The following is a 13,708-nucleotide window of genomic DNA, read 5'->3' on the forward strand; positions in this document are numbered from 1 at the left end:
GCAAGTGAGGGAGGCGGCTCCGGCCTCAGCCAGTCCAGAGAGGGGCTCCCACAGTGCCGTGGTGCGCTTAAGGGCTCCTCAAGCGCCGCCAGAGTGGACGCCAAGGCCGAGGAGGCACTGAGAGTGAGGGCTGCTAGCACATTGTCACCTCTCATTACACGGTTACAAATTAAACATTTGAAAGATGCAGCTACTGTTATGTGGAAATTCTTTCATGGAGCAGTTGTTGAGGTCAAGAATTGTTTGGTGGTTCATTCCTGTAATCTCAGCACTTTGGGAGGCTGAGGTAGGAGGATTGCTCGAGCCCAGAAGGTCGAGGCTGCAGTGACCCACTGCATTCCAGCTTAGATGACAGAGTGAGACCCTGTCTTAAAAAACAAACAAAAAAGGTTTGGTTACAAGAGTCAGAAACCTACCAATAGTTTGGAAAAGAGGAGTTGTTATAAAGGAGCAGAAATCTGGAACTTCATTGCAGGAAGTACAGTGAAACATTGTAGGATCTAGAAAGTCACCAGCAATTAAACTCTGTGTCTCTGACTGCCCCTTACTCTGTTTGTCTCTGTCCTCTAATCACCTTGTTTTCTGCTCTCCCTCTGCCTTTGTCTCTGTCACTCTGCCTTTGTTTTTTTAATCTTAAACATAATCGTCTATATATCTACTGTATTATCTTTCTGTGGACTGGTTTCTCCGAAGACCTTTTTATCTCTGCTTCCCCACATGGAGTGTCGTGTTAGTCCTGTCTTCAGAGCCTCGGCTTGTTAATGTGTTTGAGCTGCTATGGTGCAAACTCTGAACTCAGCTCTAGAACTTCACAACTCCAGTGACTGCTGCTTAACTCATGTTTTGTGTTTCTTAGCTCATATTCTCCAGAGATTAAATCAGAGTCAGTGTGACCAGGCATCTCAGTCAACTGTGGCCAGATGGGGCCGAACCTCTTTGTAGAAGTTTGCAATTTACATACAACCTTGTACAACCATTTGTGGCAGCCTTGAAATTGTGGTCACCTCATAGAAAATGTAGGCTTCGGAATCATTCCCAAGAAGATGTGGGCTAGGTGGATTCCACCAGTGACTTACCACTGTATTTCATTTCTGCAGAGCAAACTTATCCCTCAAGATGTTCTTTTCTAACATGATCCCGTATTATAAGTACAGCTACAAATACCTATTCCCCACTCTGCATCTGGTCCATGTGATCATCATCCTGTCAGAATGACATCCTCCACATTTAGTGACACATTTTACTATCAGCACACCAGCCATTCAGTAGGGAAAATGAAAATTAAAAATTATCAGAAAAGGAGGTTGACTTGGTGGTAGGGAAGGAACTTAGAAAACAGGATCATACACTGATCACTAGTCCAAACCAATAAATGCCATGAGTCTGTTTCTTGCCTGGGTAATAGAATAACTTCCTAAGTCATGCTTTGGGAGTCCTAGGATCTCACTAGGATTCCCTCTTTTCATTGTCCTCAGGCCTACCCTTCTTAGGGACCTAAGAGAGGAGTCTTCTCTCCATTTGAGTAATTATTGTCTGGTGCCAGCAGCCTTTTCTACTTGAGTCTGGAGCCTGCAGAAGAGGCTCAAGATTCAACACCATCTTGATAGGAGTTAGGATAGGTACTTGTCCAAGACTAAGGTTCTTCTGGTGATAACTACCCCAGAACATTAGTGGGCTCTTAATCATTGTCCTGAGTACATCTTTGACTGAAATGTGATGCCAGGAATTTCTGTGGGATAAATTTGCTCCCTTCATCACAAGGCTGCCTGATGATGTTTTTTCCTTCAGGACTTTCCTTATTCAGCTTTCTGTCCCCATTGTTTCTTTCTAACAGCCTTGTCCTCGAGAGAATAAAGGAGCACAAGTGATTGGAAAGAGGCTTGTTTGCAAGGACTGGAAAGCGCCTCTTCCCTACTCTGCTCTATAGATCTCTCCCTTCCACAGGTTACATTCCAGTCTATAAAGGTGTTTTACAAGGGGTTGGTGGGGCTGGGATTGGGCATCAACATGTTTATCCTGTGGGAAAGGCTTAGGATTCCCACACTAGTCTGGGTACTGTTAGATATTCTCCTTTCAATTGCTGGCCCCTTGAGCTTTTTCAAACTCATGAATAATATCTGGACCTGGTCTCCAGCAATCTCAGCAGATTTCCCTTTTGAAATAGGTCATTTTCCCTGCCTTTCTCTTATCTGCTTTTAGTCAGACAACCTGCACATGTGATTTGGGTCCCAAGAGATAATAGGCCATTGCTCAGCTCTTTTGTTATCACTTACCTTCAAAGCACCAGTTTTCCATAGAACAGGGTATCCTCTCTGTCCACCCCCAACCCCTATCCCTCCTCTTGGCTTTAACTCCACGGTTAGTTTTGCATTTTCACTGAGGATCTGTTGCTTGAGCAATCCTATTCCTGGCACTAGTTTCTGTTTTAGAGATTTGCTGTTTTCAAGAAACAGGAGCCCAATTCTAAAATAAAGGGGTGGTGGTATAAAGAATGTAAAGAATCCAAACTGCAGGAAGTTTAGGCAGATTTTGTTACCCTTTATCCCTCACTGGGCCACATTGTCTGGATTCTGCACACCCGCTTCTTTCCCTTTGGAGCTTGGCTTCTCTGAAGATTTCCTCCTTTCTGCTTCCTTGCAATTTAGGCTTTCCCAGGGCTTTGGGCCCCGTGGAGCTATTTCTGACCTAGCTCTTTGCTTCCAGTATACCCTGTTTGTTCCTTATGATTCAAAATCTGAAACGGGTTGATATTCTCAACCTGGGCCAACTGTCCACCCCAGAACAATGACCTGTGGCTCAAATGGTAGAATCTCCAAGAACAAAATAGCCTCATGTGCCCAGACCTTTGGGGAATGAAGGGCACTTCCAACAAAGAAAGCATGAGCTAAGACCCCTGACCCTGTTACCTAGACTGATGAAAATGCAGCTGGCCTGAAAAAAATACTGTTTTTTCAGTGATATTAACTGGAAATACTTTCTGATCCAAGAGATAGCATCCAGGTTCATTGTAAAAAATTTTAGTTTGGGGCTTCTTTTTTGAGCAGTTCTAACTGTAAGAATTAATATTTCACGACTTTTACTCTTTCTTAGCTATCCTCCAAATGACAAAGAGAAAATTTACTTTTTAAAAATAGAATAAAGCGCCTATTTTGTAAATCTCATATGGGTTCTTTGGATTCATAAATCTAAGACATATTATGAGATCTTTTCTGTATCTTTCAAAACTTACTATCTCATTATCCTAGGAATTATTTAATCATTACTAATCAATTATTCCAAACTATGCTATAAAAATAAAGACTAAAATAAAAAGGAAATGGAACATTGATGGAATTACCTAAAAAGATACAGTGATAGGAAAATAAATGATCATTATTATAACATCCTTCAGTTTTAATATAGCATTGCCAAAGTATTACATCATCTTTCAAAAAGGTATGAAAGTCTGGAGAAACACCATCTTTAGAGTCCTTTTTGTTTAATTTTTAGTGAATACAGTTAAGAGTTCAGAATTTTTCATGTTTTACCCATGATAGCAAGTAGAAGAAAACAGAAGAATTTCCACCATCATTAAAGCAGCAGGTGAACACAGAGAGACAGAGGGCAGGCAGTACTCTAGACCCTAGATGACGTTGGTGAAATTGATCATGTAAGCAAAATCTCAGACCATGAGTCTAAAGATGCACGTTCTAGGTGAGTTTTCTCATACTCAAGGATGAGGGAGTGAACCATATATTTCCAAGGACAACAAGGAAATAGTATTTCCAGCCAGGTACTCAATGAGAAGAGCTTAATCATGCAATATTTTGTGACAAGAACCTGGACCATTTGATTTTGCTAAATGCTGTAACAGTATTTGATCTTTTATGATGTTTATCCACCAAAGTTTACTTGACATAGTTCCTAAGTTGAAAAATGCTAAAGATAGCTATGTGCACAAAGGTGATTTAAAAAATCAAAAGATTTAGAAATGAAAAAAAATCATTCTAATTGGTGCTTATAAATCTACAAATGAAAATGCTTTACAATAATCGCCATCATTCAATAAAATTATGTCATTAAAGCTTTAGACTTTATTTTAAATTTTTTTTTTTTTTTTTAAGAGATGGGGTCTCACTCTGTCATCCAAGCTAATTTTTGCATTTTTAGTAGAGACGAGGTTTCACCATGTTAGCCAGGCTGGTCTCGAACTTCCAACCTCAGGTGATCCACCAGCCTCGGCCTCCCAAACTGCTTGGGTTACAGGCATGAACCATTGCACCCAGCCTGTTTGCTCATTTCTTCTGAGCACTGAATCACTGTCCCTACTTTTTACACAGGGAAAGCAGTTTGCCAGCCTTGCATGTTGACTTTTTTAAAAAGCAGAGGCATGTGAACATTTCACAATCCTCACATTTTCTAACACTTTTATACATTCTTTGTGGCTAAGGTTTCCTGGAGGAAGTGTCACGGGGAGGGGGAAAAGCAATCTCACATGTATTCAAATTTTCTGGAGCCACTTTAAAAAAATAATCCTTTGAAAGTGATTTTATGTTGCCTAAATATAGATTTTTTTTAAAAAATTGATACTATTTAAAAAATTTAATGTTAGGCATTTGGACTTTACCAAGATCTTCAGATTTAAAAAATATATCTTAACTCTCATGCCAGGAAAAATAGTAATCACCATTTACCATCTAGTTCCAATGAATCTTAAAACTTTAAAAAATATATATTTTAAGGTCATGCCTCTAATCCCAGCACTTTGGGAGGCCGAGGTGGCCGGATCACAGGTCAGGAGTTTGAGAACAGCCTGACCAACATGGTAAAACCTCGTCTCTACTAAAAATACAAAAAATTAGCCAGGCTTGGTGGCAAGTGCCTGTAATCCCAGCTACTCACGAAGCTGAGACAGAAGAATCACTTGAAACCGAAAGGCAGAGGTTACAGTAAGCCGAGATCACAACACTGCACTCCAGTCTGGGCAACAAGAGTGAAACTCTGTCTCAAAAAATAAAGAAAATATATTTTAAGTTATTTTATGAATAATATACTGAATTATAAAGAGCTAGTTTAAAAAAATCAACTTTATTAGAAATTTTAGTAAGAATTTAAACACAGTAAACATAATTTTTATTTTATATTTTCTTAGTGTTGAAGGTAAAAATGGGCAATGTTGGTTGAATGTAAGTAACTGCTCAATATGTGCCGTGAATGAACCTGGAGGATATCCACCTTGTAAATAATGATTCCATATCTCAGATATATTTCTTTTAGGTCCCAGTTCCTTATTACTTCCATTTCTTCTTGTGCTTGCATTGCCAAAATGCAATACCTCTTAAAACTTTGAGCCAACAAAACCACAATGAGATACCATCTCACACCAGTTAGAATGGCGATCATTAAAAAGTCAGGAAACAACAGGTGCTGGATAGGATGTGGAGAAACAGGAACACTTTTACACTGTTGGTGGGATTGTAAACTAGTTCAACCATTGTGGAAGACAGTGTGGCGATTCCTCAAGGATCTAGAACTAGAAATACCATTTGACCCAGCCATCTCATTACTGGGGATATACCCAAAGGATTATAAATCATGCTGCTATCAAGACACATGCACATGTATGTTTACTGCGGCACTATTCACAATAGCAAAGACTTGGAACCAACCCAAATGTCCATCAATGACAGACTGGATTAAGACAATGTGGCACATTTACACCATGGAATACTATACAGCCATAAAAAAGGATGAGTTCATGTCCTTTGTAAGGACATGGATGCAGCTGGAAACCATCATTCTCAGCAAACTATCACAAGAACAGAAAACCAAACACTACATGTTCTCACTCATAGGTGGGAATTGAACAATGAGAACACTTGGACACAGGAAGGGGAACATCACACACTGGGGCCTGTTGTAGGCTGGGGAGAGGGGGGAGGGATAGCATTAGGAGATATACTTAATATAAATGATGAGTTAATGGGTGCAGCACACCAACATGGCATATGTATACATATGTAACAAACCTGCATGTTGTGCACATGTACCCTAGAACTTAAATTAAAAAAAAAAACAAAAAAAACCTTTGAGCCAAGCATGGTGGCTCAAGCCTGTAGTCCCAGCCATTTGGGAGGCTGAGGTGGGAAGACTGCTTAAGCCCAGGAGTTTGAGGCTTCAGTGAGCCAAGATGGCACCACTACACTCCAGCCTGGACAACAGAGTGAGATTCTGTCTCAAAAAATATATATATATATGTAATATCAAATGATGAAGAGACATGGAAGAAATTTAAATGCATATTACTAAGTGATAGAAACCAAGTTGCAAAGGCTACATATTAAATGATTCCAACTATACCATATTCTGAAAAAGGCAAAACTATGAAGACTGTAAAAAGATCAACAGTTACTAAGGGTTGAGTGGGGGAAGGTGAAGGGTAGAGATGAATAGGCATAGCACAGAAACCTTTAGAGGCAGTGAAAATACTCCCTGATAATATAATAATAGGTGCATGCCATTATACATTTGCTTAGACCCATAGAATGTACAACACCAAGAGTGAATCAATGTGAAGTGTGGACTTTGTGTGAAAATGCCTTGTTAGTATAAGTCCATCAATTATAACATATGTACCACTCTGATGAAGGATATTGATAATGGGGGAGTCCTGCCTATGTGGGGGAAGGGGGCATATGGGAAATCTCTGTACCTTCTCATTTTTGCTGTGAACCTAAAACCTCTCTAAAAAATAAAGTCCTTTTATGTAGGGACACTTTCAAAAATAACCCATCCTTACATGACAGAATGCTTCAAATGTTCTTATCCTTGTGACTTGTAGTTTTTGGTAACCACAGCACTATCTGAGAAATCCAATTTATTACAAGTACTATTTTCTTGTCTTTAAATGGCCTTTGTAGGATGGTCTTTGTCTACACTGCTTTAAATCACTAAGGAATACAATTTTCTTCCAAGTTATCTTAAAAATTAAAGTTTGAATTATGTATATAATTTTAGATTATCAAGTTAATAGATTTTTTTTGCCATTCTAGAATTGTGAAATTAGGAGTCCATTAAAAAACTATAAACTTTTCAAACATACAGAAAAGTACAAAAAAATCATATATCAAACAACTGTGTCCTGACACCTAGACTTAATAAATGTTAATATTTGCTTCAAGTTTTTAGTTTTAAAGAACTAGGCCAAGTGCAGACATAGATAAAATCTATCCCTTTCTCTTTCTCTCTTTTCCTCTCAAACATACCTCCCCCCCTCCCCTCTCTCTCTCCAGTGAGAATCACATTCCTGAAGTTCATATGCATCATTCTCAGGCATTTTTAGCATTGTTTTGTTTTTAACACATTCTGTTAATTATATCATATTTGAAACTTGCTACATTGCACTAAATATTGGTTTTGAGTTTTAACCATACTGATTGATGTAGCTCTACTTTACCAATTTAAATTGCTATTTAAATATCTCAAATATATGAATAAACCAGAGTTTATTTATTCATTTCCCAAGCAGGAGATACCCAAGTTGTTTCTACTTCTTGTATTTCTTATACAGGATCCTGACCTGTATGTACTAGCCTCTGGAGTGAGTAGCTATCCCAGCATATAGCTTCCAACTATGGAAAATAAGCTACCTAAAAGATTTACTAGAATGTAATTTTAAAAGAGGGATGAAAATTAAGTTATTTATGTATTACTGACAAAACCATACAAATATCTAGCAGTATACAGGAAAGTATAACCAATCATAAAGTGTAGTTTTGATTTTTAACTATGGCAATTCTGTTTCTTTCCTATATCATCTCAGTTAATTTAAACATCTAGGCTTTAATAGCCTGGGAATTATGCTTTGAAATTCACTGCATTGCTAAAGAACTCCAGCCTTCATGTGGCAGCCTATTAAATAGCAGCTTTTCACTGCCTTTTTTTTTCTCCTGCTCTCAGAATCCTGATCTCATTTTTCTGCCTCAATAGAAAGACAAGGGGTAGATGAACTCTCATGCCAATTAACAAATCTAGAGAAAAAAATATGACTGATGCTTGAAAGGTCATGGCCTCTGACCTTTATTTACCTGTATAAGGTAAAATCTAAACAAAGGAATTAAAAGAGCATTCATTCTGTTAACCTTCGTCACTTGGCTGAGACTATCAAATCAATGTGTTATTGTGATTAAAAAAAGGAATTATAGAAAGTCTATTCATTCAACATGTATGGAATAACAAGGACTGTGCTGGGCTGGGAATACACTGATGGAATTTCTGCTCTCCTAAGCTTTAACTAGTATGTGTTCTTCCCCATAGCACTGACAACAGCCCTAGTTGCTTCAAGAAAATTAGGGGGTTCCAGAAACACCCAAGAAGCATAATTAACAGGATCAAGAGGAGGCATGAATGAAAACAAGCAGGAGAGGTAAACATTATTAGGGTTTGTGTATAGTTTAAGTATCCCCTATCTGAAATGCTTGGAACCAGAAGACTTTTCTATTTCAGAATTTTTCAGATTTTGGAATATCTGCATATACATAATAAGGTATCTTGGGGGATGGGGCCCAAGTCTAAACATGAAATTCATTTCTGTTTCATATACCCGTTATACACACAGCCTGAAGGTAATTTTGTACACAAAATGAAGTTTTGCATTTTGACTGACATTCCTCACGTGAGGTCGGACGTGGAATTTTCTACTTGAGGTGCCATGCTGGCGTTCAATTTCAGATTTTGGAACATTTCAGATTTCTAATTTTGGGATTTGTGATATTTAACCTGTATTCATTATGCAGCTTTTGTATGCAAATTACAGAAAACTTCTATTCAACTGGCTTAAACTACTGGAGGGCTTATTATTATATGTAAAGAAAAGTCCAAGTTGGTTAATTCACAAGCTCTGTAACATTGTCACTGAGGACCTAAGTTCTCATGTTTCTGATCTGAAGCCTCTAGGCCACTTCATGGTGGCAAGATGGCTGCCACACTTCCAGGTACCACGTCCAGATAAAACAATATAGGACAACAGAAGAAATAGACCTCTTATGTCTCATTGGCCAGAATTGTATCACATGTTTCTTCCTAAACTAATTACTGGCAAGAAGAATAAATGTTTATGATTAGCTTAATTTAGCTCAATTAAAAATGATAACCCACATGCCTAATGTTCTCTATTTGTAACTGGAAAAAACAATACTGTACAAACCAACTGAAGGAGGACAAGCATTGTGTAAAACTCAGGGGTATTCAGACACTGATATGAATGGGAAATTAAAATCTCTGTGTTAAACAAATTGATTAACAGATTTGCATTTGATATTTCTAGCTGAAGATACTAGTTACCTGCAATAGGGAGACAAGATTAACTTTGGAAGGTGCCTATTCTTCCATAAACCACAAATCTTCCTGATATTTTCTTGCTCTCAGCAATAATTACAAATCTGAAACTTCAAATGGGAAATATAACAGTAATTAGGCATCACTCAATAGTTAAACTCTTATTCATTTCATCAAGGAAACACCGTTACCGAAAGGACACTCTTCTCCCTCAAGAAATAAAAGTATGTTCCTGTTTTATATTTTGCCAATGAGTCGAATTTTATGTTTTATGTTAATTATTATAGTAGAAGAAATTCTTCTTGGATAAAATGATACTGCTGACAATACAGCAATAATCCACTGAATTTGTAGCATATTTTATGTTTTCAAAGTGCTTTCTCATACAATAATCTGAGTTACATCTCATCTTACTCCGGGAAGGAGTATGTAACAGTGCTGATTCCTCATCTTTTAGATGTGAGAACTGGGACATGTCAAGAGTTAAAAGATTACCCAAGCTTCATGGCTAAGTAGTTAAAGGATCAGGATTAAAACTGAATTACTTTATTCCTAATCCAATGTTTTTGGACCAATTTGGCAAGATCTTGTGTAATTTAAAATTATGTGATGCTATGCAAGGCTATTTTAAAAACTAAAAATAATCAGAATCTCACTTCTGAATAAATTCAAATATAAAAATCTTCTTTCAGATTTTACCTTCTCCAATCTAGCCCCAGCTATTAGGTCCCTGAAATTTAGGGACCTTAGATTTTTTTAGGTTCAAATGTTCTTTTTCCAAATGGTTCTATCCCTTTTCCCTCTTAGATACATATTCCGTATTAACTCAGAATTCAGCAAGCCTCAGCCTGGACACTTGTGTGACTTTAAATCCTACTTTAAAAGTTCTGAAAATATTTGGAAAGAGTCAAAAGTCAAAATGAAAAAGACCAAGAGTACCTAAAATTGGGCTGGAAAAGGCAAATTTGAGAAAAATCTCACTAGAAGGAATCTAGTGCAGGAAAAACAACTCTCCCACTTTCCTGGATTTCAAGGAGCAGAAAAGCAAAGAAATGTCATGAAGCATCAAACAGCCCCTGTCTTTCAACAGTGATGGATGGTTGATAGGAAGCTAAACAAAGCAACAGGTTCAAAGAAAGATATTTTTTTTTAACTAAAGCTAGAAGGGAGGAACAAACATTTCCTTGGGAGAATTGTGACATGTCTTTTCCCTTTGGGAACGCTGATTTAAGTGGAGATTATAGAGAACATAAAATTTACATCTCCTGCTTGGACCGGACTCCAGTATCCAGTGGCCCACTCAAAATCTCCTCCTTGGATGTCTGGAGTCATGTCAACTCTGCACTTTGAAGACCGAACTCCTGATCTTTTCCTCTGACCTGCTCCAGTCACGTCTTTCCCATCTCAGTGCATGGCAATTCTCTTCTTTCCAGGCCCTTGGGTCAAAAAACCTTGAGGCCGTCTTTAACTCCTATCTTATATTTTGTCAGAAAATGCCGTGGTCTCTACATTCAATATATATTCAAAATCTAACCCTCTCTCATTGCTTCGCTGCTACCACGCCAGCTTGAGCCGCCATCATACTAATCCCCTGGATCACTGCAAAAGCCCCCTGTGGTCCCCCTGCTGACCTTGCCATTCGGCTCTCTATTTTTAACACAACAGCCGGAATGATCCTTCACAATCGGAAGTCAGTTCACGTCACTTCTTTGCTGAAAATCCTACAATGGATTCTCAGTTCACTCAAGAATAAAAACCAAAGTCCTTCCAAAGGCCTAGGCCCCTACATGATCTGCCTGGCCTGCACCACCCCCCTTCCTCCTCTGACAAGTCCCCTTTGACTCCTGAGCCCCACCACACTAGCCTTCTCACTGCCTAGATGCTCTCCTGGGTTACTGTTCCATATCCCCTCATATCTTAGCTGAAATCTTACTTTCAATGGGATAGGATTGCCAGACAAAATACTGGGCACCCATTAAATGTGAATTTCAGATAAGCAATGAATAGCATCTTAGCACATGCCCCAAATTCCCAAATTTAGCATGGGACGCACATATACAGAAAAAGTTTTGGCTGTATATCTGAAATTCACATTTAACTGGGTGTCCTGTTGTTGTTTTTGACTTTTTTCCTCCATTTGGTAGCCTTACAATGGTTTCTACCCTGATCCGGGCACATCCCACCTCCCCTTCACCCCAACTCCAGACTCCTCTTACCTGCTCTATATTTTTTTTTCCCTTGTAACACTCAGCATCTTCCAACAAACTACCTAATTTACTTAAATATCATGTGTATTGTCTGTCTCCCTCTTCTGGAAAATCATCTTCAAGTAACCAGTTCCAGCAGAAAAGCAAGATTTAATTTGTGGTGAAATAATTTTATTTTTCGGCGTATTTTTTCCCACTGTGTTGGAGTTGGAAGTTTTTTATGAAAGCACATGGGAAAACATAGGTGTTTCTATCTTTCCACTCTTAATATTGGTACACATCTAATACATAGGCACATAGGTTAATATAATTGATTCCCATTCAAAGCTAACCATGTGCTGTGAACTGTAGTAAAGAAGTATGTCTTCCAAAAAACACACCATACACATAGTTGACAAAAGAGAGAATTCCAATGGGGGGGAATAATGGTTGCCTTTAAAAAAATCCAAAACATTTTGATTGAATTGCCCAATTATGTCCCTTCTTTCATAGCAGCCAAATACAGGTAATTATTATATTTAAAATTAATAAACTTTTTTCTGCAGTAGAAAGGCCATCTGTTGAACTCTGTCATTCAGTAAAAGCTATAGAAAATGTAACCACCTTGTTCTTCATTTATTCATTGAACTTATTGTCATTGTTTAGCTGTCATGCATGCAGCACTGTGTGATACGATGGGGCAGGAAGAGTGTGAGAGGGACCTTTGAGAGGGAAGAAGGGTCCAGATTTTAAAAGCCTTGCAAAACACTGGCTTAAGGAGTCGGTGGGAAGAGCAGGTGGATGGCCGGATCAGAGTTGCTTGTTAGAAAAATCACTCTGGCTTCTGGCTACAGTGTGCAGAATGGATTACTATGCTCGGGTACATTACATTTGGTTAACAAGTTATTATTGTAAACAGGGTCTTAACCTCTAGGCCTCAAAGCAAAAATTTCAGAAAAGGGTATTGAATAAGCCACAGACCTGTTTTTAAATATCTTATTATCGTCTGTTTAAATGTAGTTTTTAAGGTAATTATCTGTATAGCAAACATCTGCAATTTTATTCAATTCAGTGAATTTTTACTAATAGATAAGAGGCAAAAATGGAGAAAAAGGAAGAAAGAACTGGCAGGAACTAACAATTTTGAGTAGTGCATGAGGACTTCTCATGCATTATCTTATTTAATCCTTACAATAAGCAAAGAGGTTACTGTATTATTATCTCTATTTGCAGACAGGAATTTGAGACTCAGAAAGGTGAGAAGGCCTCTGTAAGAGACAGGGCTGGGTAGCCTGCCCTTATCCTCTCCAAAGGCCATGTTCTTGCCTCTGTAACAAATGGCAGATACATTTATAGAACTGCTAAGTTAGGCAGCAGATGAGTAGGAGAAAGGCTGAGATAACCTTGAGTAAAAACAGAATAACAGGGAAAATGTATAGGCCAAAGGTAGGAAAATTAATCGGCAAAAAGAAGTATGAGAAATTACCCTCTTGAAAAGACCAAAAAGGCAACTGGCTTCTCAAATGAAGAGATATAGGGATGATCAACTTTGAATTTTTCAGCACATTCCAAGTACAACCATAACAGAATTTCCATTGAACTACAGAATTCAAGAGATGGTCTTCTTGCTGAGGTACTAATATTAAAGATGAACTGCTACAGAAAAGAAGCCTACTTATTAACTTATTTTACACAACTCCTCTCACATGCCCTGGTATTTGACATTTGCGCATGAGGCTTGATCAGCACCATATCCTCTGAAAGCTAGCTTTAGTAGATATGGCTGCCTGGCAGGATAACACTCCTTGCTATAGGGAATAGAAGGTATCCCATCCCCAAAAGAAACTTTCACTCAGGTTTATGCCCCCAAACTCTTTGGAGGGAGATACTGTCACCCTGACTGCATGCCCTTTCTAAGACATAGGCTAATCCAGGGTTAGTTGGGCAGACAATGGTCACCCATATATTGAGATGTGAAGAGCATGGGAACTGTCTCCTTCTTTAAAGCAGCCTCCCTCCTGCCCAGTAGAGATCTTGAATTAATCTGTGTGGTTGAGTCATTACCCCACTCACTTCATTCACTGGGCACTCAGCTACCAAAAACTCCAGGGAATGGAGCACTAAACTGCTGAGCTCTGATGGGGAGAGTGTGGTGGGGAAGGCACTGGCCCAGGGTAATCAGGCTTAACAAGAAGGCCAGCTAGGCA

The sequence above is a fragment of the Macaca thibetana genome, chromosome 7, assembly GCF_024542745.1.
Source record: "Macaca thibetana thibetana isolate TM-01 chromosome 7, ASM2454274v1, whole genome shotgun sequence".
Taxonomy (NCBI): Eukaryota; Metazoa; Chordata; class Mammalia; order Primates; family Cercopithecidae; genus Macaca; species Macaca thibetana.